This window comes from Pseudophryne corroboree, chromosome 3 (genome assembly GCF_028390025.1).
Source record: "Pseudophryne corroboree isolate aPseCor3 chromosome 3, aPseCor3.hap2, whole genome shotgun sequence".
Lineage (NCBI taxonomy): Eukaryota > Metazoa > Chordata > Amphibia > Anura > Myobatrachidae > Pseudophryne > Pseudophryne corroboree.
In genome coordinates, this window is record NC_086446.1 from 606270270 (window position 1) to 606295197 (window position 24928).

The 24928-nt window shown below is 45.4% G+C and overlaps 1 protein-coding gene across 1 annotated transcript in view; it reads left to right on the forward strand.

Moving 5' to 3' along the window:
- The window catches only part of SORBS1 (sorbin and SH3 domain containing 1), a 696861-nt gene that overhangs the window by 234306 nt on the left and 437627 nt on the right, over positions 1-24928 (forward strand). The gene's annotated exons all lie outside the window — the stretch shown is intronic.

Sequence of the window (24928 nt, forward strand, 5' to 3'; positions counted from 1 at the left end):
GGGGTACACACGGAGCGATAATCTAAGCAATCTGACTAGATTGCTTAGAATTTAAGCATTATCGCTCCGTGTGTAGCCCTAACAGCGATAGTGATGTGCAGCCCCGCACATCGCTGTCGCTGGTGCTACAATCTAGCGGGTCACTCACTTCACCCACTGGGTGAAACGAGCCCCCCCCCCCGTCTTCCCCCGCACGCTCAGCACAGATCGCGCTGTGCTGAGCGGCGGGAGAGATGTGTGCTGAGTGGTTCGCTCAGCACACATCTCTCCTGCATCGGCCTGTCTATATGGGCCTTAATTCCTGTACTCATTATCTCTTGCTTTGATTATTGCAATAGTCTCCTTGCAGTAATCCACTGTGATTAATAAAAATTTGGGAACCATTGTCATGTAGTGGCTGACCCAGGGGCTGTCTGTGGCTGCACACCTGGGATGCAGACAGAAGATACCGTCTGGCTACTCTGTGTTTTAAATGCAGCGGTAGGGCAGCATCCTGCTTTATGCTTCTGATGCATGGACGCACTACATCGCAGGTCATTCACCAAATTCAGGAAGGGGTGTAGCTGTTCATTTGTATATACATACACTGGTTTAGCCTGAACCAGCATTGGATCATGCATCTGTGAAAGGACTCTTAACTGTGCTGTAGCGTAACTTCCAGAGTCAATGGAGACGCCTGCCACTGGACTCCAAGCCCTGAAGGGGCACCTGCATGTACAGCAGCACCTCTATTGTTCACAACAGGATCCAAGTGTGACTGCTGGTCTTCCAATGGAGCTCTGTGGCGCACCCGCTGCTGCTGCAGAGTTTATTGGCTCTGTCCCAGGATCCCTGCTAACACTTGCAATAGGGAACAAGATGGCTCCCGTCTGTCACAGCTCAGCCTGTGCTGCAGTGAGTGGCAGTGCACCTGTCTTTGCTGCTGGATAGTGTGATGGGACCCACCAATCAACGCCGATTCTGCATGCTGCAGACGGCTGAATCTCATGAATCTGACCCCGACCTACCGGCTGTATTCACACAGTTTAGCGGGAGTCCTGCCAATTCACTGCTTACTCTGGTCGCTGTAGACTGGCTGAGGGTGCTATTTATATAATTCTGTAAGTTGTGTGTGTGGGTGGCGATCATGAGACCGCCAGAATCCCGACAGGTGGTGAAATGCCACGCCAGAATATCGGCACCACAAGCCTTTCTCCCTCAGTGGGTGTCCTTCAAAATTGCATTGATTTCCATAAAATTCTGATCTGCATCTCATAGTGGTAATCACCAAGCTGCATATGCATTGCTCCCCGGATGCATGTGCAAAAGTGAAACATAGGGCGCTTGCGTCAGGGGGTGTTGAGGGGGGGCCCAGGCGGACACTGCACAAGGGCCCCCTCCTCTATTAATAACCCCTGACACAAGCAGCTCTTAGTGAAAATGAGTACTAGAACATGCAAATGTCTTAGAGAAATTGGTGAGGCGGACAATTTCCTGGCAAATTCCCTACTGTACATGTGCAAAATGCTGGAAAAATGGCGCCATGTTATTTCCCCAGTGGCCTGTGTAGTGCTGCAATGTGGGGTTCCAGATAGGTAAGTAAAATAAGAAACGGATGCAGGGCTGTGCGGTGTGGGCCCCCCTGGTCCCAGGGGCCTGTGTGTGCATCACACTGTGCACCCATTATAGATATGCCACTGGCTTGTGTCCACCTCTGTTTTTTAACACACAATGGGGGTAATTCCAAGTTGATCGCAGCAGGATTTTTTTTAGCAGTTGGGCAAAACCATGTGCACTGCAGGGGAGGCAGATATAACATGCGCAGAGAGAGTTAGATTTGGGTGGGTTATTTTATTTCTGTGCAGGGTAAATACTGGCTGCTTTATTTTTACACTGTAAATTAGATTGCAGATTGAACACACCACACCCAAATCTATCTATCTCTGCACATGTTATATCTGCCCCCCCTGCACTGCACATGGTTTTGCCCAACTGCTAAAGAAAATCCTGCTGCGATCAACTTGGAATTACCCCCAATGTACAGTACTACTATACCTGCATCAGTGAGACAGAACAGGGGAAGTCAGGAATTGTGTCATGCATCTAGCCTTCATGTTCTGTGTACTGTATTTCTCCATAAATGGCAATAATCCCAGTGTAAACAGCCATCTCTGCTGTGGGTAGCAGTACAAAAAATGGATTGGAGATCAGGGGGATCAAAAATGTAATTTATGTAGAACTCTTTATGGAACCTGAGTTTTCTCGGATGCCGAATTCTTGGAATTCTTGGAATTCTTGCAGGCGTTTTCCAGCATAGCACCTGAACAGTCAGATCATTGCAGTTTTGGTGACGTACGCTTTTGACCCAAATTGCTCATTGAAGTGTTTGTTTATTGGTTCTGCGAACAAGCAGATCACAAAGTGTCCATCTCAGAAGTGAATTCCGGTTATGCAGCAGGCACTAATATTTTTTGTAGGTTCAGCTACATAGCAAAAAGTTATATAATACCAAGTACTAGAAGATGATATATACAGATTAAGAGTAGAAAGTAAATGCAAATAGCAACATTGAAGTTACAAGTGTAGGCAGCACAATGACACAATGGCTCCGTAATCCCTGTTGGCTGCTGAAAAATCACAAGCGATGACCTATGTTTAAGGTCAGGTTTATTGTTTGTGGTCTGTGTTATCCCCTGTAGCCGAACACAATCAGTATACATCAGCTTCTAAGTCAGCGCTAGCAAATCACTGCTTTATTCTGAATGCTGCGCATTGTTCCTGAAACAACAAACTGCATTCCAGTGTACACATAGGCCCATGTATTCTAAACTGTGGTAATCCCTATGGCATCTTTATGGCTTGTGTACTAAGTGTGGAATTTTTAGAGGTCACTTCCCAACGGCATAATTGTCATAGGTGCAGGTGGCATAGAAATAGTGGTGGATCACAACAACCGTGGCTCCAGGCATTGCTGATGCTGTGAGCCCCCTAGTCTAAGTACGGATTCTGCTGATGGGATCTGGTCAGGATCCCGGCTTTTCAATAGACCAACACCGGAATCCCGACACTGATCAGAATGCCGGCGCAGGTATCCTGAATAGGATCACAATGCTGGCGCCGGCATCCCGACAGCCGGTATTCTGATTGAGTGACTGCCGGGCCGCCAGAGGTAAGCCACACGGGGATGGGGGGGGGTTAGATTTAGGCTGCAGAGGGAGGGTTAGGCTGCAAGAAGGGGGGTTAGGTTTAGGCTGTGGGGAGGGTGGGTTAGGTTTGGGCACCCCCCGGTGAGGGTTAAGGTTAGGCTGCGGAGGGTGGGGGATAGGGTTAGGTTGCAGTAAGGGAGGGTTAGGGATAAGGGGGTGAGGGGTAGCTTCCAGGATTCTGAACAGCGGGGTGCCATGGTATTCTAACTGCCAGCATCCCACCCACCGGCATTTGAGCCCCGAACCCTGCTGATTGGTTACCCACTGAAATATAATTATTTCACATTGCCAATTAATCATGTTGCAGTTTAAGTTTTAATAAGAACACAGAGTACCATCCCAAGGGTTATCTTATATTTAGAAAGTGTTATGTTTTGCTATAAGCTGCAGTAGTTCATTCGAAGTTCCGTACCTCAAAGCACACTCCATCTTTTGTCAATGACCTAGATGGTTGGCTGAGTTAGATTGTGGAGATCTGAACACGTTTATAGCATTGTACCACACACTACCACCCCAGTTATGAGAATGCCCAAACTGTGTACTCTGTACTCAAAAGCTGAATAGTATTAACAAATAAATGTCACAAATAGATTTTATAGGCTTATCAAAGCATGGGGCAGATGTATTCACCTGGAGAAGGAATAAGGAAGTGATAAACCAGTGATAAGTGCAAGGTGATAAATGCACCAGCCAATCAGCTCCTAATTGTTAATTTACATATTGGAGCTGATTGGCTGGTGCATTTATCACCTTGCACATATCACTGGTTTATCACTTCCTTATGCCTTCTCCAGGTTAATACATCTGCCCCTATGTACTGTAGCTGCTGCAAAAAATAGGGTGCCGCATTTGGCCCATTGGCCATCAGTTGCACCATTTTGGCCTGGTATCCGGACTCTAGATCGACACCAATAAGGTCGACAAAACTTAGGTCGACACACCGTAGGTTGACACCTGAAATAGGTTGATATGGACAAAAGGTCGACATGAGTTTTTTTTTTTTTACTTATTCATACTTTACGATCCACGTGAACTACAATTGGGAATGATAACTTGTGCCAAGCGCAGCGAGGCACCGTTCCCAAAGCATGGTGAGCGGACGCGGTGCACTAATTGGGGTTCCCGGTCACATTACGGAGAAAACTACACCAAAAAAACATTAAAAACTCATGTCGACCTTTTCCCATGTCGACCTTGTTCAGGTCGACCTTTTGTCCACATCGACCTATTTCAGGTGTCGACCTAAGGTGTGTTGACCAATTGGTGTCGACCTTATAGCTGTCAACCTTGAGTCCCAGACCCTTTGGCCTATAATGTGTGCTTGTGCTAAAATACTCACAAATGTATTCTACTCTCATGCCTAGACAATGCTCCGGTACAGTTTGTTAATCTATTTAGTGCTTTGTGAATTTATACTGGAGTTTTAGGGGTCCCTGGTCAAGTGTTGCACTGAAAGCTCCATCTAAACTACCGAGTTTCCCTTTATGCAGTGTACGTACGTCACTTACTGTAAACAAGAAGAATGTAAATGAAGACGCTTCCTGCCCATGCCGCAGCATCATTAGTGTACTGTAGTAAACTTCAGGAATGTACACAAATGATTATGTATTTGTTCTGCACATATTATAAACTACAAACTCTCCGAGCCTTTCCTTGCCCTACTCTAAAACAACATCCTTGTATGCAGGAATGATGAAAGCAGGCCGTGGCTCAGACAAACATTAATTGTACATTCCTGAGAAAGCAGAATGAAATTAAGATAATTGATTGCCCCCCAAAGCCTGATATGCCTTTACAGGGCAGTTTCTATGTCACTGAACTGGGAGATTTGAGAATGTTTGTCATTTGCTCTGATGACCAAAGATTTTGTGGAACTTTGTGTTTTTTTTAGCAGATTAAAATTATTTTTTTATAAACTAAATAAGGGTTTGTTATGGCAAAGACCATTGCTGATTTGCAGTTTTGTATTCAAATATGTACTTTCCCCCTAACTGGATAACTCCTATCCTTTATCACTGTGATGGAGCATTCAAGGATCTTGGTCAGCTAGGTAATTAAAAGGTGCAGGCTAGATGGGCCAAGTGGTTCTTATTTATCAAATTCTATGCTTAATTCATTATTGAACAACTCGATCTTGAGTTAACAATTTTTAAGCCTGACATAAAATCACAGCCTCCTGACCGAGCGATAGCTACAGTAATAAATGGCTTTAACGGTTTATTAGCTAATGCATGCTGCATACAGCTATGCATTTATCAACCGTATGTACCCAGCTTTGCCTCTTACAGGGAGAGATGTATCAAAGCTTAGAGAGAGATAAAATGAAGAAAAATACCCAGATTTATCTCTTACATGGGAAGATATATCAAACCTTGGAGAGAGATAAAAGACCAATCAATCAGCCCCTAGCTGTCATTTTTACAGTCTGTGTTGGAAAAGACAGTTAGGAACTGATTGGTTGCTGCTTTATCTCTCTCCAAGCTTTAATACATCTCACCCATATCGAGAAATACCCTCGCTAGCTCTAAGGCTTCTTAAACCCGTAAAGCCAAGCTTCAGTGTTTTGAGTGTTTTTTTGCAAGTATTGTTTAGTTTGGGATGTAGGTACAGAAAGATTGTATTGGTTTTAAGAGACAGATTGGCCTTTTAAAACCATATTTTTCTACTTTGTATAGGCTATTTCCCCTCTAGAGGAGGAGAGATCTAAGTAGACAGTGTGAGGGTTTATGGCAGGCCTGGCCAACCTGTGGCTCTCCAGCTGTTGTGAAACTACATATCCCAGCATGCTCTGCCACAGTTTTAGCATTCCCTAATAGCAAAAGTGTGGCAGGACATGATGGGACTTGTAGTTTCACAACAGCAGGAGAGCCACAGGTTGGCCAGGCCTGGTTTATGGTGACTGAATTCGTACACCGGGAAAATTCAGCCAATCATGCTGCTTATGGCAAACCTGTTAATATATAGCTATCTCTGAAGGAAAAATAAAAAAAGTATAAATCTAAATTATAATTTTGACCATCACGGTACTACAGGTTGAGTATCCCATATCCAAATATTCCGAAATACGGAATATTCCGAAATACGGACTTTTTTGAGTGAGAGTGAGATAGTGAAACCTTTGTTTTTTGATGGCTTAATGTACACAAACTTTGTTTAATTCACAAAGTTATTAAAAATATTGTATTAAATGACCTTCAGGCTGTGTGTATAAGGTGTATATGAAACATAAATGAATTGTGTGCTTAGACTTAGGTCCCATCGCCATGATATCTCATTATGGTATGCAATTATTCCAAAATACGGAAAAATCCCATATCCAAAATACCTCTGGTCCCAAGCATTTTGGATAAGGGAGACTCAACCTGTAATACAGTTTTTCAACACTGTATGACTAATTGTAGTGTTGTGTTACCTGGGTCCGAATGGGCTGATGCATTCATCTGTCAAATTAAGTGACAAGAGTGATAACAGAATGTAACTTTTGCTTATTCCTATTTATACGGGTGTAGTAGAAGTGGCCGGCGATCGGGATCCCGGCGCCCGGCATACCGGCGCCGGGATCCCAACCGTTAGCAGGGGTGCCGTCCAGCCAATGTGGAAGGAGAGGGACTGATGCAGCGGTGCAGCCACCAATTACACTGCGCTGCTGCGGCTCCCTCCTCCCACTCTCTCTTCCTCCTCCACTGCTCCCTCTCCTCCTCCGGCACAGGCGGTTTGTAATGAGTCAATTTGACTCATTACAAGCCGCTGACTTTAGGGAATGGGGGCCGTTGTGCCCTCATTGCGACTGCGCTGTGTGCCAGGCACACCTGACACACACGTAGTTACAGCACGGCCTCTGCAAACCCTGTTTAGATAGGCTTCTCCATGCAAAGCTATGGTCAGTGAAACCAGTGAATTTGTTGTCAGTACACACTTGATGTATAGGGTGATGTCGTATGGGTGGCACTTGATATGCCGGCTGTCGGGATCCCGGCGCTCAGCATGCCGGCACCGGAATTCCCACAAGGCGCTCTTTTGCGCTCACCCCACTGCCAGTATGCCGGCGGTTGGGATCCCAGCGCCGGTATGCTGGGTGCTGCGATCCCGAGCGCCGGCATACCGTAATAGACCCCGTCGTACTACCAGCAAAAATGCTAATTTTGTCCATTCATACGGATTTTATTCCCCTAATATAATAGCTATGGCTGGAGAATTCTGTGTACAATGCCGTATAGAATTGTATACACTAAATAAGAATAGTAACTAAAATAAACTGACCAAAAATTATTTTGTTTTTCATAATTCTCATATCATAGGGAAACAATAGAATGTGTTTATACACGTGATAATATTGTTTATTCCCTTTATCTGCGTGTGAAAACAGAATTTCAAAGTTAATATTTACATTGGGCCTAAAATAAGGTTAGTTGCATATTTACTTTTCTTAATTACTGTATAGGCTCATTCTTTGGAGCCTATAAAACTGTGAGCTTGTGATACTTTATGCATGCAATCTCTTAAGGTGGGTACACACGGAGCGATGTTTAGCTCATTTCTAAATAATCTGACTAGATTGCTTAGAACATCGCTCCGTGTGTAGGGGTGCCGGCGACAGCGATGCACGGTCCCGCACGTCGCTATCGCCGAGATTGGACTGCAAGCATGCGCAATTAAGCAGGTCGCTCATTTCAGAGCTGGGTTAAATGAGCAGCACCACGTGTCCGTCCGTCCCCCCCTTCACTCAGCACATCGCGCTATGCTGCGCGGTGGGAGAGATGTGTGTATGGCCCTTTAGATTGAGGCCCTTATTCTTCTGGCTGCACAGCAGTACTGAAAAAGTATTTTATATATACCTTAGTAAAACGAGAACTGAAGCACAGGTTTGCGACTATGATAAATGTAAAAGGTTACTCCTACTAGCACAGACTTATTTGAAGAGTCCTTGACACGTGGCACACTGCTTGAACCACAAACCGTAACCTAAAGAATTATTTGAAAAAAAATATATATATATATATTCTCTGCCTTGCTAGGCATCCAGCCCATATAAGGGTAAGTTTCCATATATACTATACATTTGGAACTGTTCCTACGGAATGTAGATAAGATGGCGGTTGTTGGGACACCGGCAGTCGTAATCCCGACATGAAATCTTGACACCCATCAGAATGCCGACGGTGGAATCCCGACAGGGTCAGAGCCGGATGTCAGAAGCCCGAAAGCCACCATCCTGAACGTAAGTATAGCGGGAGCGTTAGGGTCAGGCACCACTGGGTGAGGGTTAAGGTTAGGCTGTGGGAAGGCAGGGTTAGAGGGTAGGGGATAGGGGGAACATACTTCTCCCCCTTCAGGATTTCAAATATGGGGTGCTGGCATTGGTATTCTGACCGCCAGCATCCTGTCCGCCAGTATATCATACTGAACCCGTTCCTACCCTGATGTACTGTAGGATAAGTTCCTGGAAAAAAAATGTTTTGTTAACCCCTGGCATAATGGAAGAGGTTGAGGTACTGCCACACTGGTCCTGACGGTACTGGGTACTGTGTAGCCGCTAGTACAGGGCTCTGACCTGCTGGTTTTCACTTTGGTAGACTGTACATAAGCAACTATCTCACTGTTTGTCTGTCTGTCTATATGTATTATCGGGATGCCAGTGGTCACATGACCGATACTGAAAATCCTGACAACTAAGGGGCTAAGTATTAAACCCCCCCTTACACTAACCCTGTGGCGGTGGTGGCTTGGTGCACTTACTTTGCACTGGGTGTTTTTATTGGTTACTTTCTTAACATGCTGTCCAATCGCATACTACTGCACACGCACACATTGTTAAGTTAAAGCCCTAGTTAATCATCACAATTTCCTATTTCAATCTAATTTCTTGGCCAATATTTGTCAATCAGATCGGTTACCCCACAGGCACTTCACCCTGTGCAGGTCTCAAACTCACATCTTTTGCATATCACATTACTGAGGGGGTGTGGTTCAATAGAGCTACATTAAAAAGATAGTCTGTAGGTCAATCCCAAATGGTCAAAAGGTCGACATGGAAAAGGTAGACAGTGGGAAATGTTGACAGGAACAAATGGTCGACATGAAAATGGTCATCACAAGTTTGGATTTTTTTTGTTTTGTTTTTTAGGTTCATTGTATATTTTTTCACCATATTTGAGCCAAATTAGTGGAAACATATACCCTCAAGGGCTAGTTTTGGTCAAGGTTACTATTCCCAGTCGTAGTCCACTTGGCACTGTCTACCTTTTACTTTTCCACCATTTGGGGTCGACCTATTGACTGTCTTTTTACTGTAAATCTATGTACCATACTAAGGATTATTGTTTCCGAAAGAAGTAATTTTGTTAATTAATAGATCTCCATAATGGGTGTGGTTCATCAAATCGACAGTGTCTAGGTCGACAATGTTTAGGTCGACCACTATAGGTCGACAGTCACTAGGTCGACATGGATGGAAGGTCGACAGGGTTTCTAGGTCGACATGTGCTAGGTGGACAGGTCTAAAGGTCGACATGAGGTTTTTGTTTTTTTGTGACGTTTTCTTCGTAGAGTGACCGGGATCCCAAATTAGTGCACCGCGACCCCTCGCATGGCTCGCTTCGCTCGCCATGCTTCGGGCATGGTGCCTTCGCTCCACTACCGCTTCGCTCGGCACACTTTACCGTTCCAATCGTAGTCCATGTGGATCGTTAAGTATGAAAAAAAAAACCTCATGTCGACCTTTAGACCTGTCGACCTAGCACATGTCGACCTAGAAACCCTGTCGACCTTACATCCATGTCGACCTAGTGACTGTCGACCTATAGTGGTCGACCTAAACATTGTCGACCTAGACACTGTCGATCTTCAGACCGGATCCCCTCCATAATAGTATCTTCGAGCAGAACACAAACATTGATTGTAAGTACAGAACAAATAACTGCGAAGATGGTTCTAGTAAATAATAGAAACCTTTACTTTGCTACTAGTATTTATCTTCTAATGTCACTGAACTCCTATTCCCAGTATATATCTAGCTGCAGATTCATGGATTGTAATTATTGATTAGTACCGGATGATAATAGTGAGGCATTTTAATGTATAAGGGATGTGTTCTTTTATTTGACCTAGGGTTGTCCAGAAGTGGAGAATTGTTTTTCACAGCATGGAAAACTGGATGACGAGAAAGGAAGAAATAGGACAGGTCCAGAGACGCCATATAGGCATCTACAATGGGGATGTTATTACATAGCAAGTCCTGGGATGAGGCTGACATTAACAGAAGATGGGAAAATACTTTCAAATTAGTTTGCAAATGTAGGGTGGAGGGCAGCTTTGGATCACACACATCCCATACACCTATCTTCTTCCAAAATACTTTTTGATCTTAAATACAACATGTACAATAATGTCCTGTCTATCAAGAAAGTTTGATTTAAAAAAAGCAACTACTTGTACAGTATTCATAGTTTCATAAGTTACTGGGTTCCCACCACTGTGTGGCCTGTTATTTACATTAGAGTGGACCACTGGCAAACTGGCATGTTTAAAAATATGTCTATATTCTTTCCAAAGTAAGGGTTCAGTCTATTACATTTTTTCCTCTTGAAATTCTTCATTCTGATATGTTTTAGCTTTGTAAAACCCTGGGTTTCTTTTGTTTTAAAAATCAGGTAATTTTCTTGTGTATTATGGATTTAAGATGAAGTGTTGCCCTCAAATGTGACACAAATTGCAAAGCGTCAACTATCTGGTTTATGCCAGGCAGACAGGATCGTACTGGTCCACAGGGGTACAGGGGGTACGCCTGGTAGGCCCCACTGCCTGGCGGCTCTCCTCAACCTCTAGGGATCAGGTTCCAGACTGTGCACTAATTATACATTATACATGTTATATTATACTGCACAGAAGTTTGGTGCATTTTATACAGTGCATTGCTGTTATTAACCTGGGAGGTCATTCCGAGTTGTTCGCTCGCAAAGCGATTTTAGCAGAGTTGCTCACGCTAAGCCGCCGCCTACTGGGAGTGAATCTTAGCATCTTAAAAATGCGAACGATGTATTCGCAATATTGCGATTACACACCTTGTAGCAGTTTCTGAGTAGCTTCAGACTTACTCGGCATCTGCGATCATTTCAGTGCTTGTCGTTCCTGGTTTGACGTCACAAACACACCCAGCGTTCGCCCAGACACTCCCCCGTTTCTCCGGCCACTCCTGCGTTTTTTCCGGAAACGGTAGCGTTTTTCCCCACACGCCCATAAAACGGCCTGTTTCCGCCCAGTAACACCCATTTCCTGTCAATCACATTACGATCGCCAGAACGATGAAAAAGCCGTGAGTAAAATTACTAAGTGCATAGCAAATTTACTTGGCGCAGTCGCAGTGCGAACATTGCGCATGCGCATTAAGCGGAAAATCGCTGCGATGCGAAGATTTTTACAGAGCGAACAACTCGGAATGAGGGCCCTGGTACATTATCATGCACTAGCAGTAATTACCGTGTATATTTATCAAGAGGCCCAGACCATGAACTTGCTAATGGTTAGCCAAGCCTCTGTGGAGACTGGCCACACCCCTATACATGGGCCCCTACCACTGCATTCCCCCGGTGAGCCTTTCATGCCCCAGTCCGACACTGCAGGCACATGCCACAGACAGTTATTATCCAATTTGCGGCCATGCTTTAAACTATTTGTTTATGGTCAACAAAAGCTTTCGTATTATGCTTCAATTAAATGTAAATAAAACTTATTTAACCACTTAACTGATTATTTTTCCTCCACAAACCCACTCAGAAGTTTAAAAATGCCTCCATGTTCGTAGGCCCGGGCCCCCATTATAAAATAACTTCCCAGCCCCCTCATGGGCATATACTCCCCCCCCCCCACAACACACACACACACACACACACACACACACACACACACACACACACACACACACACACACACACACACACACACACACACCTACCCATGCAGAGCATAGCAGAGCATGTGTCCCTGACTGCAGCTGATCAGCTAAATTGTGCAGGGAGATGAACAAAGTTCCCTTCCACGCACTGTGATTACCCAGCACATGCTTTCCAGAATGCAGGCCGCACGCATTTTCGTCACTGTGTGGTTCGGGGCACACAGAGTGGGCAGCAGACAGCGGAGGCTGTGGACAGCGGTGCGTATCACAGCGGATGTGTTGTGACCTGGCCAAGTAATGTACTCTTGGCTCCAGTCGCATCACATGCAACGTAGCCAGGCAAGTGGTTAATACAGTAGAGACAACAAGTCTCATGTATGCAAAATATAACATAAACATAGTCATGGAAGCATAGCACAAGCCTAAGTGATGACTAAATCACCAGTCAGCATCAGCAGAGTATTCGCATCCAGCCAATCACAAGCGTTTCGCTAGCGCTGGTGACCATCGTTGTCACTATTTACATCTATCCAGCGATTGATAATACAACTTTCTCACACATAAACATGTCTTTTTCCCAGTCTGCATTTGTTGCAGTTGTTGCTATCCAGGTGTAAGTAGGGACTCAGGGTCGACAACAAAAAGGTCGACACCAATTGGTCGACACACCTAAGGTCGACATGGACAAAAGGTCGACATGGACAAAAGGTCGACAGGAACAAGGTCGACATGGAAAAAGGTCGACATGAGTTTTTTTATGTTTTTTTGGTGTCGTTTTCTTCGTAGAGTGACCGGGAACCCCAATTAGTGCACCGCGTCCCCTCGCATGGCTCGCTTCGCTCGCCATGCTTCGGGCATGGTGCCTTCGCTCCGCTGTCGCTTCGCTCGGCACAGATTACCGTTCCAATCGTAGTCCACATGGATCGTTAAGTATGAAAAGGTTCAAAAAAAGAAAAAAAATTGTGAAAAACTCATGTCGACCTTTTTCAATGTCGACCTTTTGTCCATGTCGACCTTAGGTGTGTCGACCAATTGGAGTCGACATAAGGTGTGTCGACATTTTTGTTGTCGACCTGGAGTCCGGATACCGTAAGTAGGCATAGTGCCGGAATCATGCAAATCCAGCAGCCTGGGCATGCAGAATGAATGCACGCTATGCCCACTGGTGTAGTACTGGCTGGGTATCAGGACCTGTATGTTCTCTGCAGAATAAATTCTCAGCACTGCTCAATTGTTGACTTTGCTAGAGGTCAGAATGTAGCCAAGCAGATCCTGAATTGAAGGAAGTTTGGTCCAGATAAGAGTGATGTGTCTTTTCCTATCTAGATCTTTATTTTATTCACTAAGCATAAATGACTGTAGCTCTAGTTTAGCATTCTATACAGTAGTAAGCCCTCCAATTAATATGCTTTCACTTGCCATAATACTAAGTGAAAACAATACAGATTATTTGGCAGATTAAAATCAATCAGAATGAATGTGGCTCATATTTTGGACTCAAATAATAAAATATTGTAGTAACTAAAATTAGAATTCTGAAAAAAGAAAGCATGTAGAAGAACTGAGATTTTTTTTCTAACATGGCTAAAGAAATGTAATAACTAATGCTAAAAACTGATAACTGATAACTAATTCTAAAAAGGTCATGCTTCCTGTTTTCTTATTGTCTTAATGACAATAGAATATCTTATTATTAGACTTGCATATTTGGAGGCTTGTATGATTGTACCAATGAAAATAATCTAAATTTGTATCTGTGCACAACAAAATGTGAATATCAAACGTGTCTAATTTCCAGGAGACTCCTGAAGTCCCACGGACTACTGGGAGAGCAGGTTGCCCGCCCACATCACGTCCACTTCCTTGAGAAATCAATTGGCCTGCATGAAAACGAATTTCTAAGCATATGACATAAAAATTGCTCCTCACCCTGTATAAGAAGCTGTGACCCACAACATTGCATTATGGGTGTTGGGTGGAGCCATAGGGGTATATTTACTATGGGAGTGCATCGGGCCATTGTTCGGGTTTTGTGTTTTGGATCTGGAACTTCGTCGTGTTTTGGATCTGGATTGGTTTTGCCAAAACCGCCCTTGCGGGTTTTGGTTTTGGATCTGTATTTTAAAAAATAAATCTTCTAAACAGCTAAAATAACAGAATTTGGCGGTGTTTTTGTTCCTACAGTGTTATTAACCTCAATAACATTCATTTCCACTCATTTCCAGTCTATTCTGAACACCTCACAGCTCACAATATTGTTTTTAGGCCAAAAGGTTGCACAGAGGTATCTGGATGACTAAGCTAAGCAACGATAGTGGGCAGCACAAACACGTGGCACATCTAGGAGTAGTAGTATACGGCAGCCGTAGCACTCGTAGTCACTGAGTGACACACCAATAGAAATATATTTTTTGCTCTGGATCACACACACAGGATATATAGCAGTAATGTACGGCAGCCGCAGTACTAGTAGTCACTGAGTGATGCACCAATAGAAAATGAAATATTTTTTGCTCTGAGTCTGGATCACACACAGAGGATATATAGCTGTAGTGTACGTCAGTACTAGTAGTGTGACGTACAACTGTACACACAGTCACATAGCCCCTTAAATACCTGGCCCTATACACAGCTACAGTATGCTATATGCAGTACACTACTGTGCAGAGCCCTAACACAGCACACCTACACAAGCACCCCAGGTTAACTCAACTCTCCTGCAAAACAACCCCTCTGCTCTCTCCTGCCCCCCTTCCCTAACTACAGCACAGAAGGAACACGTCCTTACTGTGCACTCTCCAAGTCCGGAGGGAAAATGGCGGCAATATAGAATCCAAAACACGCGAGATCCGACAGCGAGATGATGACGTTTTGCCTCGTTTTAGGATCCGAGACACGCATGCAAAACCAAGCCTGACTCGGATCCGGGCTCGGATCTCCAAGTTCGGGCGGGTTCGGTTCTCAAAGAACCGAACTCGCTCATCCCTAATATTTACTAAAGTACTCTGGTGCCCGCGGTCTGCCTGATCCTCATCGGGGAGATAAGCTGCAGCAGTTGTACACCCACTGAAACACCCACTCCACACCAATACCACTTCTACTTCCAACTCACCAACACCTGCTGTGTCCAGAGAAAACTGCAGCGTCCGCGGATTCTAGTGTGTGCATCCGTCACGTGACTCCTGCTCAGTGAGAGGAGCACAGGGCACTGTCCAGAGCTGGCCAATCCACCCCTGATAATATATATATATATATATATATATATTGAGAAATAAACTTTTGGGCAGTTTTTGAGCTATGGAGATAAAAAAAAATGTTCTGACAAAAACTACTGGCCGAATTTGGATGTCATTTCACTATTGTATAGCTGGGAGGTAATCAATTTGCCGACTGTTGGGACCCCGGCGGTCAGGATACCGACGTAGGAATCCCGACATCCGACAATGCAGACAGCCGGAATACCGGCTCAGAGGGGTTATTCCCACTCGTGGGTGTCCACGACACCCATAGAATGGGAATTATTCCTGTGGTGAGCGCAGCGTGGCAAGCGCAGCGTGGTGAGCACAGCGAGCCTGCAAGAGGCCTTGTAGCGCTCGCCCCGTTGCTGCCATTCTAGCGAGCAGGATGCCGCTGTTGGGATACTGATGGCCGGCATCCCGTCTACTGGGAATGCATATGTATTCCGAATAGCTTAGTGACCTAGGAAGAAACTGAGGTATGTATGTTCTCTAAGGGAAAGGAGCCCTAAAGAAAAAAACAGACTCTTGACACTCGAAGCAAACACTCAGGGCTGCCGGCATGGAGCTCAAGACCAGCTGCCGGCAAATGCTAGTGTGTTTATACGATATATATATATATATATATATATATATATATATAGAGAGAGAGAGAGAGAGATAGATAGATAGATAGATAGATAGATAGATAGATAGATAGATAGATAGATAGATAGATAGATATAGGGGGTCATTCCGATCCGATCGCTCACTGCAGTTTGTCACAGCGCAGCAATCTGAGACAGAGGCGGTCGCTGGGCAGGAGGGGGCTGGACGGCGGCATTAAGCCGCCGTTTAGGGGAGCGCAGTCCGGCCAACGCAGGCGTGGCCGGACCGTTGGGGTGGGCGGACCGTTGACGTCTCAGCGGCCAGCGGCAGCGACGAACAACTCGCGGCCAGCCGCAGGAGCTGCGCTGCCCAGGAGTTACTCCAGAAATACAAAAGCGCGATGCTTTTGTATTTGTGCGGGGGGGCGGGACTGACATGCGGGGCGGACTAGCCCTGTGCTGGGCGTCCCCCTGCAGGTCAGGGAAGATGATCGTAGCTGTGCTGAATTTAGCACAGCTACGATCAACTCGGAATGACCCCCTTAGATATTTGATGCAAAAAGCAAGCAGTGGTCACACCAAGGGCCGAATGTAATGGCTTGCGAGATGGCCGGAGTCTCGAAGCTCGTGCGTTTTTTTAAAGCAACAAATGTTTACAAGGTAAACCCAACCAGGTTTTGCCTTGTAAACGTTTGCTGCTTTACAAAAATGTACTAGTTCAGCTGGAGACCCGGAGCTCCGGCCGTCTTGCAAGCCATTACATCCGGCCTTAAATGTTGATTTGATTTAAATTTCTTCTTTTCATTTATTTAGCATTTTGTTAATTGATAAAAATAAACTATTAACACTTCTATTTTTGAAAGCATTCTTACTTTGCAGCATTTTTTCAACATCTGCCTAAAACTTTTGCACAGAACTGTATATATTACTTGTCTTGGCAGCTATAAGTAATCTTGGCATTACTTGTCTTGGCACTATGAGTAGTAATGTTTACTTACAGAATTGGCAGCCCACCGGCTCCTGTGCTGTGGTCTATTTGTTGCTGCAGACAAGTTGGGATGAATACAGGGGGATGACTAAATATATATTTATAAACAGGTATGGTATAATGAATGAAAACTCCGTAACATGATATGTGACATATTAGATCACATGACCATGCATTATTTCCCAATGACTGCACAGTTCCCAGCGTAACCGCACACCTGACAGCAGCGCATCCCTGTCTCACACCCCTGCCCCGCTTACAGCAGCACATCCCTGACCCGCTGACAGCAGCACATCCCCGCCTCGCTGACAGCAGCACATCCCTGCCTCGCTGACAGCAGCACATCCCTGCCTCGCTGACAGCAGCACATCCCTGCCTCGCTTACAGCAGCACATCCCTTCCCCGCTGACAGCAGCACATCCCCGCCTCTCTGACAGCAGCACATCCCTGCTTCGCTTACAGCAGCACATCCCTGCCCCGCTGACAGCAGCACATCCCTGCCTCGCTTACAGCAGCACATCCCTGCCTCGCTTACAGCAGCACATCCCTTCCCCGCTGACAGCAGCACATCCCCGCCTCTCTGACAGCAGCACATCCCCGCCTCTCTGACAGCAGCACATCCCTGCTCCGCTGACAGAAGCACATCCCTTCCCCGCTGACAGCAGCACATCCCCGTCTCTCTGACAGCAGCACATCCCCGCCTCTCTGACAGCAGCACATCCCTGCCTCGCTTACAGCAGCACATCCCTTCCCCGTTGACAGCAACACATCCCCGCCTCGCTGACAACAGCACATCCCCGCCTCTCTGCCTCGCTGACAGCAGCACATCCCCGCCTCTCTGACAGCAGCACATCCCCGCCTCTCTGACAGCAGCAAATCACTGCCTCACTGACAGCAGTCCATCCCCGCCTCTCTGACAGCAGCACATACCTGCCTCACTGACAGCAGTCCATCCCCGCCTCTCTGACAGCAGCACATCCCTGCCTCGCTGACAGCAGTCCATCCCCGCCTCTCTGACAGCAGCACATCCCTGCCTCGCTGACAGCAGTCCATCCCCGCCTCTCTGACAGCAGCACATCCCTGCCTCGCTGACAGCAGCACATCCCTGCCTCGCTGACAGCAGCACATCCCCGCCTCTCTGACAGCAGCACATCCCCGCCTCTCTGACAGCAGCAAATCACTGCCTCGCTGACAGCAGTCCATCCCCGCCTCTCTGACAGCAGCACATCCCTGCCTCGCTGACAGCAGCACATCCCACTGCCTTGCTGACAGCAGCACATCCCTGCCCACTGACATTTAAATTCAAGAAACTCAGCATTAAGGTCTAGTAAAGTAGTGTCAAATGCTCACTGCATTGATTGCCTTCCTTCAGGGCACATACAATTTGCATTTGCTTATGTCAGATTTCAGTATTTTAAATGTGTTTTTGTATGAGTGACCCTGCTGCACAACTGCAGCTACTTTCTCCCCATTGTGTACCTAACTCTGCAAGCCCAATCAGGATCTTTTCTTAAGAAACATGCAGCCCTGCTAGGATAAATATGAAATGAATTCCTTGTGGTATTTGTGGTACGTTATGTTTTCTGGCATCTACTGTCAGTATTGTAACTTGTGGAAAAGTTATTGCCATTGTTATTAGACTCAAAATTCCTTACATTAAGCTGAAAATGGGGTCCTGGAAAGGTGTCTTGCTGACCTTTTGCTAAATGGACAAATTCCACCTGGCTCAATTTCTCTTGTCAGTCAGGGCCAGCCAAGTACTCTGCTAGCCGAAGGCTGCTTACAGCACTCGGATTAGTGAATGGAGCTGACCATGGTGTTGTTTACATTAATCACTAGACTGCTTTCTGCTTATATATTGGTCACCAGAATGCTCTCTGTATTGTATATGGGAGACCATGATGCTGTCTGCATAGTATATAAGTCACCAATTGCTGTCTATAAATTAGTTGGTAGAATGCTCTCCGTAATATATCTCAGGTTGTGTTGTGTAAATCTTTTGCGTTATCATTTTCCTCATAAATAAACCATGCTGCACAACACTAGAGAGTCTGACCCACTTGCTTTTGTTTGCCCTCCAGAGCTCCCCTGCAGTTCATCTGGTGCATGGCCTACAATGGTGCATAGTCTACATCACAAAACATACACAGAAAGACAAAAATCTCAATATGTATAGTTTGGAGCAGAGAAGGGAAAGGGGGGACATGATAGAAACTTTCAAATATATCAAGGGTTTTAACAAGGTCCAGGAGGGAAACATTCTCCAAATGAAGAGAAGCAATAGGCCACGAGGACATGCACTGAGACTGGAGGGGGGGAGGTTCAGGGGAAATTTGAGGAAAAATTACTTCACAGAGAGGGTAGTGGACAAGTGGAATAGCCTCCCATCAGAGGCGGTAGAGGCTATGGGGTTTATTCAATTGAAGTCGAAAGCTGCTGTTTTCGACTTTTTAAGGTCGAATCATGATTCGACCTATTCAATCAAACCCCAAATTTTTCGACAAGTCGAGGAATTCGACTTGTCAAAAAGCACGTGGATCGGCGGAATTTTTCGACCATCTCAGTCCGACATAAAAAAATGACGGACTGAGATGTGGGACCCAGAGGAGGAGATGGGGGGGAGCCGCGGGGAGAAGGGGGACAGCCGCGCGCATACAGGGGAGAGAAGCGCTACAGCGCTGCAGCAGGATGTCTCACAGCCGCGCCGCTCACGGCAGCGTCCACGCGGCTCCAGCAAGTGAAGTCATGCTTGCTGGAGCCGGGTGAACACTGCCGTGAGGTTGGGCGGCTGTTAGACGTCCTTCTGCAGCGCTACTGTAATGCTGCTCTCCTCCGTCTGCCCGCGGCTGTCCCCGCTGGTCTCCCCGCGGCTCCCCCCCCTCTCCTCCTCTGGGTCCCTCATCTCAATTCGACTTTTTAAAAGTCGAATTGAGATGAGATTGAATAGTGGTTGTCGGATCCATTCCGACAAATGCATGTCGGAATGGATCCGACCCTAATTGAATATACCCCTAAGACAGTAGAGCAATTAAAACATGCATGGGATAGACATAAGGATATCCTTACAAAGAAATAAAGATCAAATAAGGTTTGAGATAAAAAATATGGTAAAAAAAAGGGGCAGACTAGATGGGCTAAGTGGTTATTATCTGCCGTCAAATTCTATGTTTCTGTGTTTCTATCTATTGGAAATAATCATGGGGTCATTTCATGTTTGTTCTCCCAGGCGAGACACCCACCGACTCAGATTTAAAAAAAAGAAAGAAAGTGGGTTCAATTAGCATTACCAACCTAAGGCAGATGAGTAATCATCATGTCCCTTTTTTGTTTAAATTGACCCTAAAGCCCCGTACACATGGGGAGAGATGTGTGCTGAGCGATCACACATCTCTCCACCGCTCAGCACATCGCGATGTGTGCTAAGCGAGGGGGGCAATCTAGTATCGATGATAGCGACCCGCGGGGCCGCGCATCGCTATCACTGTAGGGCATACACACGGAGAGATCCGTGCTTAACTTCTAAGCAGTCCAGTCAGATTGCTTAGAATTTAAGCACGGATCTGTCCGTGTGTACCCCCCATTAAAGTATACTTTAAAAGGCTATGTAGGAAGAAGAATGGGATTTTGATTGCCTGTATGAGTATTTTAATGTTTAAGTATAATTCTCTCGTTAAAAACGAAAATTAACATTAGGTATAATTTTGCCCGCCAGGGGAGTATTTTCATTTGTATATTTCTATGTATACTGTATGTACAGATTTCTAACTACACATAAGGGAGTATTCAGTTATCTGCGATAACCTGTTTTTGGCGCGAAAAGCTGTGATTTTACTGCAAGTCGTGAAAGACGATTCAAATAGCCGCAACAATTTATTGTTGATAATTTAATCGTGAATTAAACTTCACCTTCTCTGAGCAGGTGCAAACTTTGGGAAAATCTCTATTTTAAGGTAAAAATGTCAGGATTTGGTTTAGAACCCCATCTGACACCCCTCTCTCCCCTAATGACTAAGTAGGCACTTTGAGGTTTTTAATTATTTATAGATGGCCAATAATGACATGTCATTTTTTGGGGGGAAAGTGCAAAGTGACAGAATTCGGGGTTCAAGGCATAGGACAGGTATATTGGGGTGCTTTATGAGTGGGACAAAGGCTTTTAGGCTTGCAGGTGGGAGTAGTCAGTCTTTTTCCAAGTCTTCTAAAATTACCTAATATAAACTTCTACCCATTTTTAAGGGGATCCGGTCTGAAGGTCGACACTGTCTAGGTCGACAATGTTTAGGTCGACCATTATAGGTCGACAGTCACTAGGTCGACATGGATGGAAGGTCGACAGGGTTTCTAGGTCGACATGTGCTAGGTCGACAGGTCTAAAGGTCGACATGAGTTTTTAATTTTTTTTTAATTTTTTTTATTTTTTCCATACTTAACGATCCACGTGGACTACGATTGGAATGGTAATCTGTGCCGAGCGAAGCGGTAGCGGAGCGAAGGCACCATGCGAGGGGATGCAGTGCACTAATTGGGGTTCCCAGTCACTTTCCGAAGAAAACTACACAAAAAACAAAACAAAAAACCTCATGTCGACCTTTAGACCTGCCGACCTAGCACATGTCGACCTAGAAACCCTGTCGACCTTCCATCCATGTCGACCAAGTGACTGTCGACCTATAGTGGTCGACCTAAACATTCTCGACCTAGATACTGTCGATTTGATGAACCACACCCTTTTTAAGTACCCCAAATTTAATGAGAGCACTTATTTTGCTGATTTCAGGGTGGCTGTGTGACGTCACATCAGCTGCTCCGATTGAAAATTCTGCTTTTTAGCAGAATTTGTAATTCGTACTGAATAACCCCCTTGGTTAGATATTTGATAAGCTGAAGAGGTAAGTTTGCAGTAAATGGTTGAAGAGAGGGCATTCCACAGATGGGTTCTGCAGTGGCCTATCTGTATTGGGTGCAACCCCTGGCTCCAGTGGGGCACATCCTGCACTCTTATGTAGTTATACTTACCTCTCTGCGCAGTCTTGAGTCCTGCCGTTCCGAAGAGCCGCAAAAAACACCGGGAAAATGGTGCAGCAGCCATCTTCCCAATCATTTCTTAATGCGCAGTAGAGACGTTCCTAGGAACAAAGTGCCATGTTCCTGGAGGCCCGTGACTTCCTCACTTTCTGTGTGCTCACTCCAGGAGGGAACAGCCAGATAAGCTGAACAGGGGGAGGGAATGGGAGCAGTTCAGGGGCGTGGAGATGCAATCGCATCATTGCGGCCCTGCTACCCGATATACAATGGCCACATTACCGGCACTGTAATGTGGGGGCAGGGCTATGATGACGCAATCAGTGCGAATCGCGTCATTGCCCCGTCCACTTTTCATTTGGTTGAGGGCGGCTGCAGGGATGAGCGGGTGACAGCGTGGGGGTTTCGGTGTGCAAGCTGGTCGCAGGAGAGTTGCCAACCTTTCCGGTTGGCTGGGACTGCCACCGGATTTGTTGGGAGCAAGATGATATTTAAATAAAATAGAAAGACATTTAGTAATATGGGACAACACAAATGGTCAGACTATGGGGGTCATTCTGAGTTGATCGCTCGCTATCTACTTTTTGCAGTCGTGCAAACGCTTAGTCGCCGCCCACTGGGGAGTGTATTTTCGCTTTGTGTGTGAATGCCTGTGCAGCCGAGCACTACAAAAATAGTTTGTGCAGTTTCTGAGTAGGTCTGAACTTACTCAGCTGCTGCAATCACTTCAGCCTATTCGTGTCCCAGAATTGATGTCAGACACCCGCCCTGCAAACCCTCGGACATGCCTGCATTTTTCCAACCACTCCCTTAAAACGGTCAGTTGACACCCATAAACGCCTTCTTCCTGTCAATCATGCGATCGGCTGTGCGAATGGATTCTTCGTTAAATCCATTGGCCAGCAATGATCCCCTTTGTACCCATACGACGCGCCTGCGCATTGCGGTGCATATGCATGCGCATTAGTGACCTGATCGCTGAGCTGCGGAAAACGGCAGCGTGCGATCAGGTCGGAATGACCCCCTATGGCCAGAATTATGAAGAGGATAGGTACATTTGGGTATCATCTGCATACAGATGATACTGAAATCCAAAAGAGCAGATTAATTTTCCAAGAGAAGTGGTGTAGATAGTGAACAGCAGAGAACATTGTGGGTTATTCAGAGTTGGTAGCAGTTTTTGCTATAAACTGCTACTGATAAAATCGCATGCTGAGGGCCGCCCAGAACAGGGCAATGTGTAGCGCCGCCAAGCAATGTGATTGCATTTCAAACAGAAAAAAATGAAGTGGAGTGTTCAGCGCTGAATATTAACAAACACGATCTACAGCATCAACGCGTTTCGGGGGTCCGTCCCCTTTCTCAAGATCTGCTGTAGTGAATTCCAATTCTCCTATAAATTCTCCTGGGAACAATTAACATTTGCTGCCTCTGTTGATTGTTCAAGCCTTCTCTGCCAGAATGGGTGTGTGTGTGTGAGATCAGCAATACCCGCCCACTATGACCAAGTTTGGAATAATCCAATCAGAACATTCCCAGGAGTATTTATAGGAGAATTCACTACAGCAGATCTTGAGAAAGGGGGCGGACCCCCAAAACGCGTTGATGTTGTAGATCGTGTGAGCTGATCCAGGAGAGAAACGTTACCCATCCGCACGTCTGAGGCTGTTGCCGGTACAGCGGACTGAGACATTCCGGGCGTCTCAGTAGTGAAGCACAGCCTCATTTGGGAAGGGGTATGCGTCCTGAATCTTTTTAACTTTTGTTAATAAATTCCCTGTTGGGATTATTTTATCTTTATCCTGTTTTGGTATCTGTCTATGAGAACGAGTCATCACTTACCATACTTGCCTACCTGACCCATGAGGGAGAAAATGCTCTGTTCCTGGACTTTCCTGGTAATGTATGATTGCCATCACCTGTGGTGAGCTAGTTAATTGATAAGAAAGGTGTTTCACTACAGGTGATGGCAATACGAAAGTACAGGAACAGAGCATTTTCTCCCTCATGGAGAGGGTCAGGTAGGCAAGTATGACTTACACCAGTGCTGCGCGTTTTATTGAAGAGGCAAGACGGGAGTTTTACAGTGTAAAGATACCTTTCAGTGAACGGTATCTGGTTACCTAAAGTGAGTGTCATTTCATTTAGAGACACAGCAAGGACGGTGGTCTTTATCAACTGCTAGCAAACATACAGAACCATCTTTGTATATAAAAAACCTCATTGTTTTCTAGCTATAAAAGATCACGGTGTAGATTGATTTCTGAGGCTGTATGGGCAGCTTAAAGAGGAATACACATTTAAAAATCCCTCTATAAGTATCATCTACTAATAAAAATCTCTATATAGTTGTTGCTGAAATACTATCAAAATAGCAAGAATATATCCAACCAAATATACAAAGTATTGGTTGTGGTATATTATATCATAGATTGCAGACACGTTTGCATTTATTTGTTATTCAGCGCTGAACACTCCACTTCATTTTTTTCTGTTTGTATTAGCTACAGGTGTTGGTGTACACCTGGGAGTGGAGTTGAGCTGCTGATTGAAAGCGCTGTGTGGGAGAATACTTTCTTGCTTGTGAATGCAATTCAGTTGCGATCGCAGAAACCGGAAAAGGTCGACCGCTGTATACGCAGAAAGGCTGTGTATACAGGCGTTCGGGATCCTGACGGTTAGGATTTGTATCCTCGTCGGGATGCCGGCGACAGCATTCCACGCAGTGTCTGTATTCTGCCATCGATAGTTCATCTGCTGGGATCCTGACCAGATCCCCCTAAGCACAGGTGTTAGATTTCATATACTGTACATAAAGTTGTTGCAAAATTAAATTGTGGATTAACCATAACAATCAATCACATTTGTATCGATTAAAAAAAAAAAATTGTTGACGTCTGAATGGTTGCTAATGGTAACACAACATTTTTCCTTTATCCCACGTTTCATCACTACCACATACTAGAGCTTTACAACTGCGGATGTGCTTCTTAGTGATTTCCTTTTCCATCATCATGCAG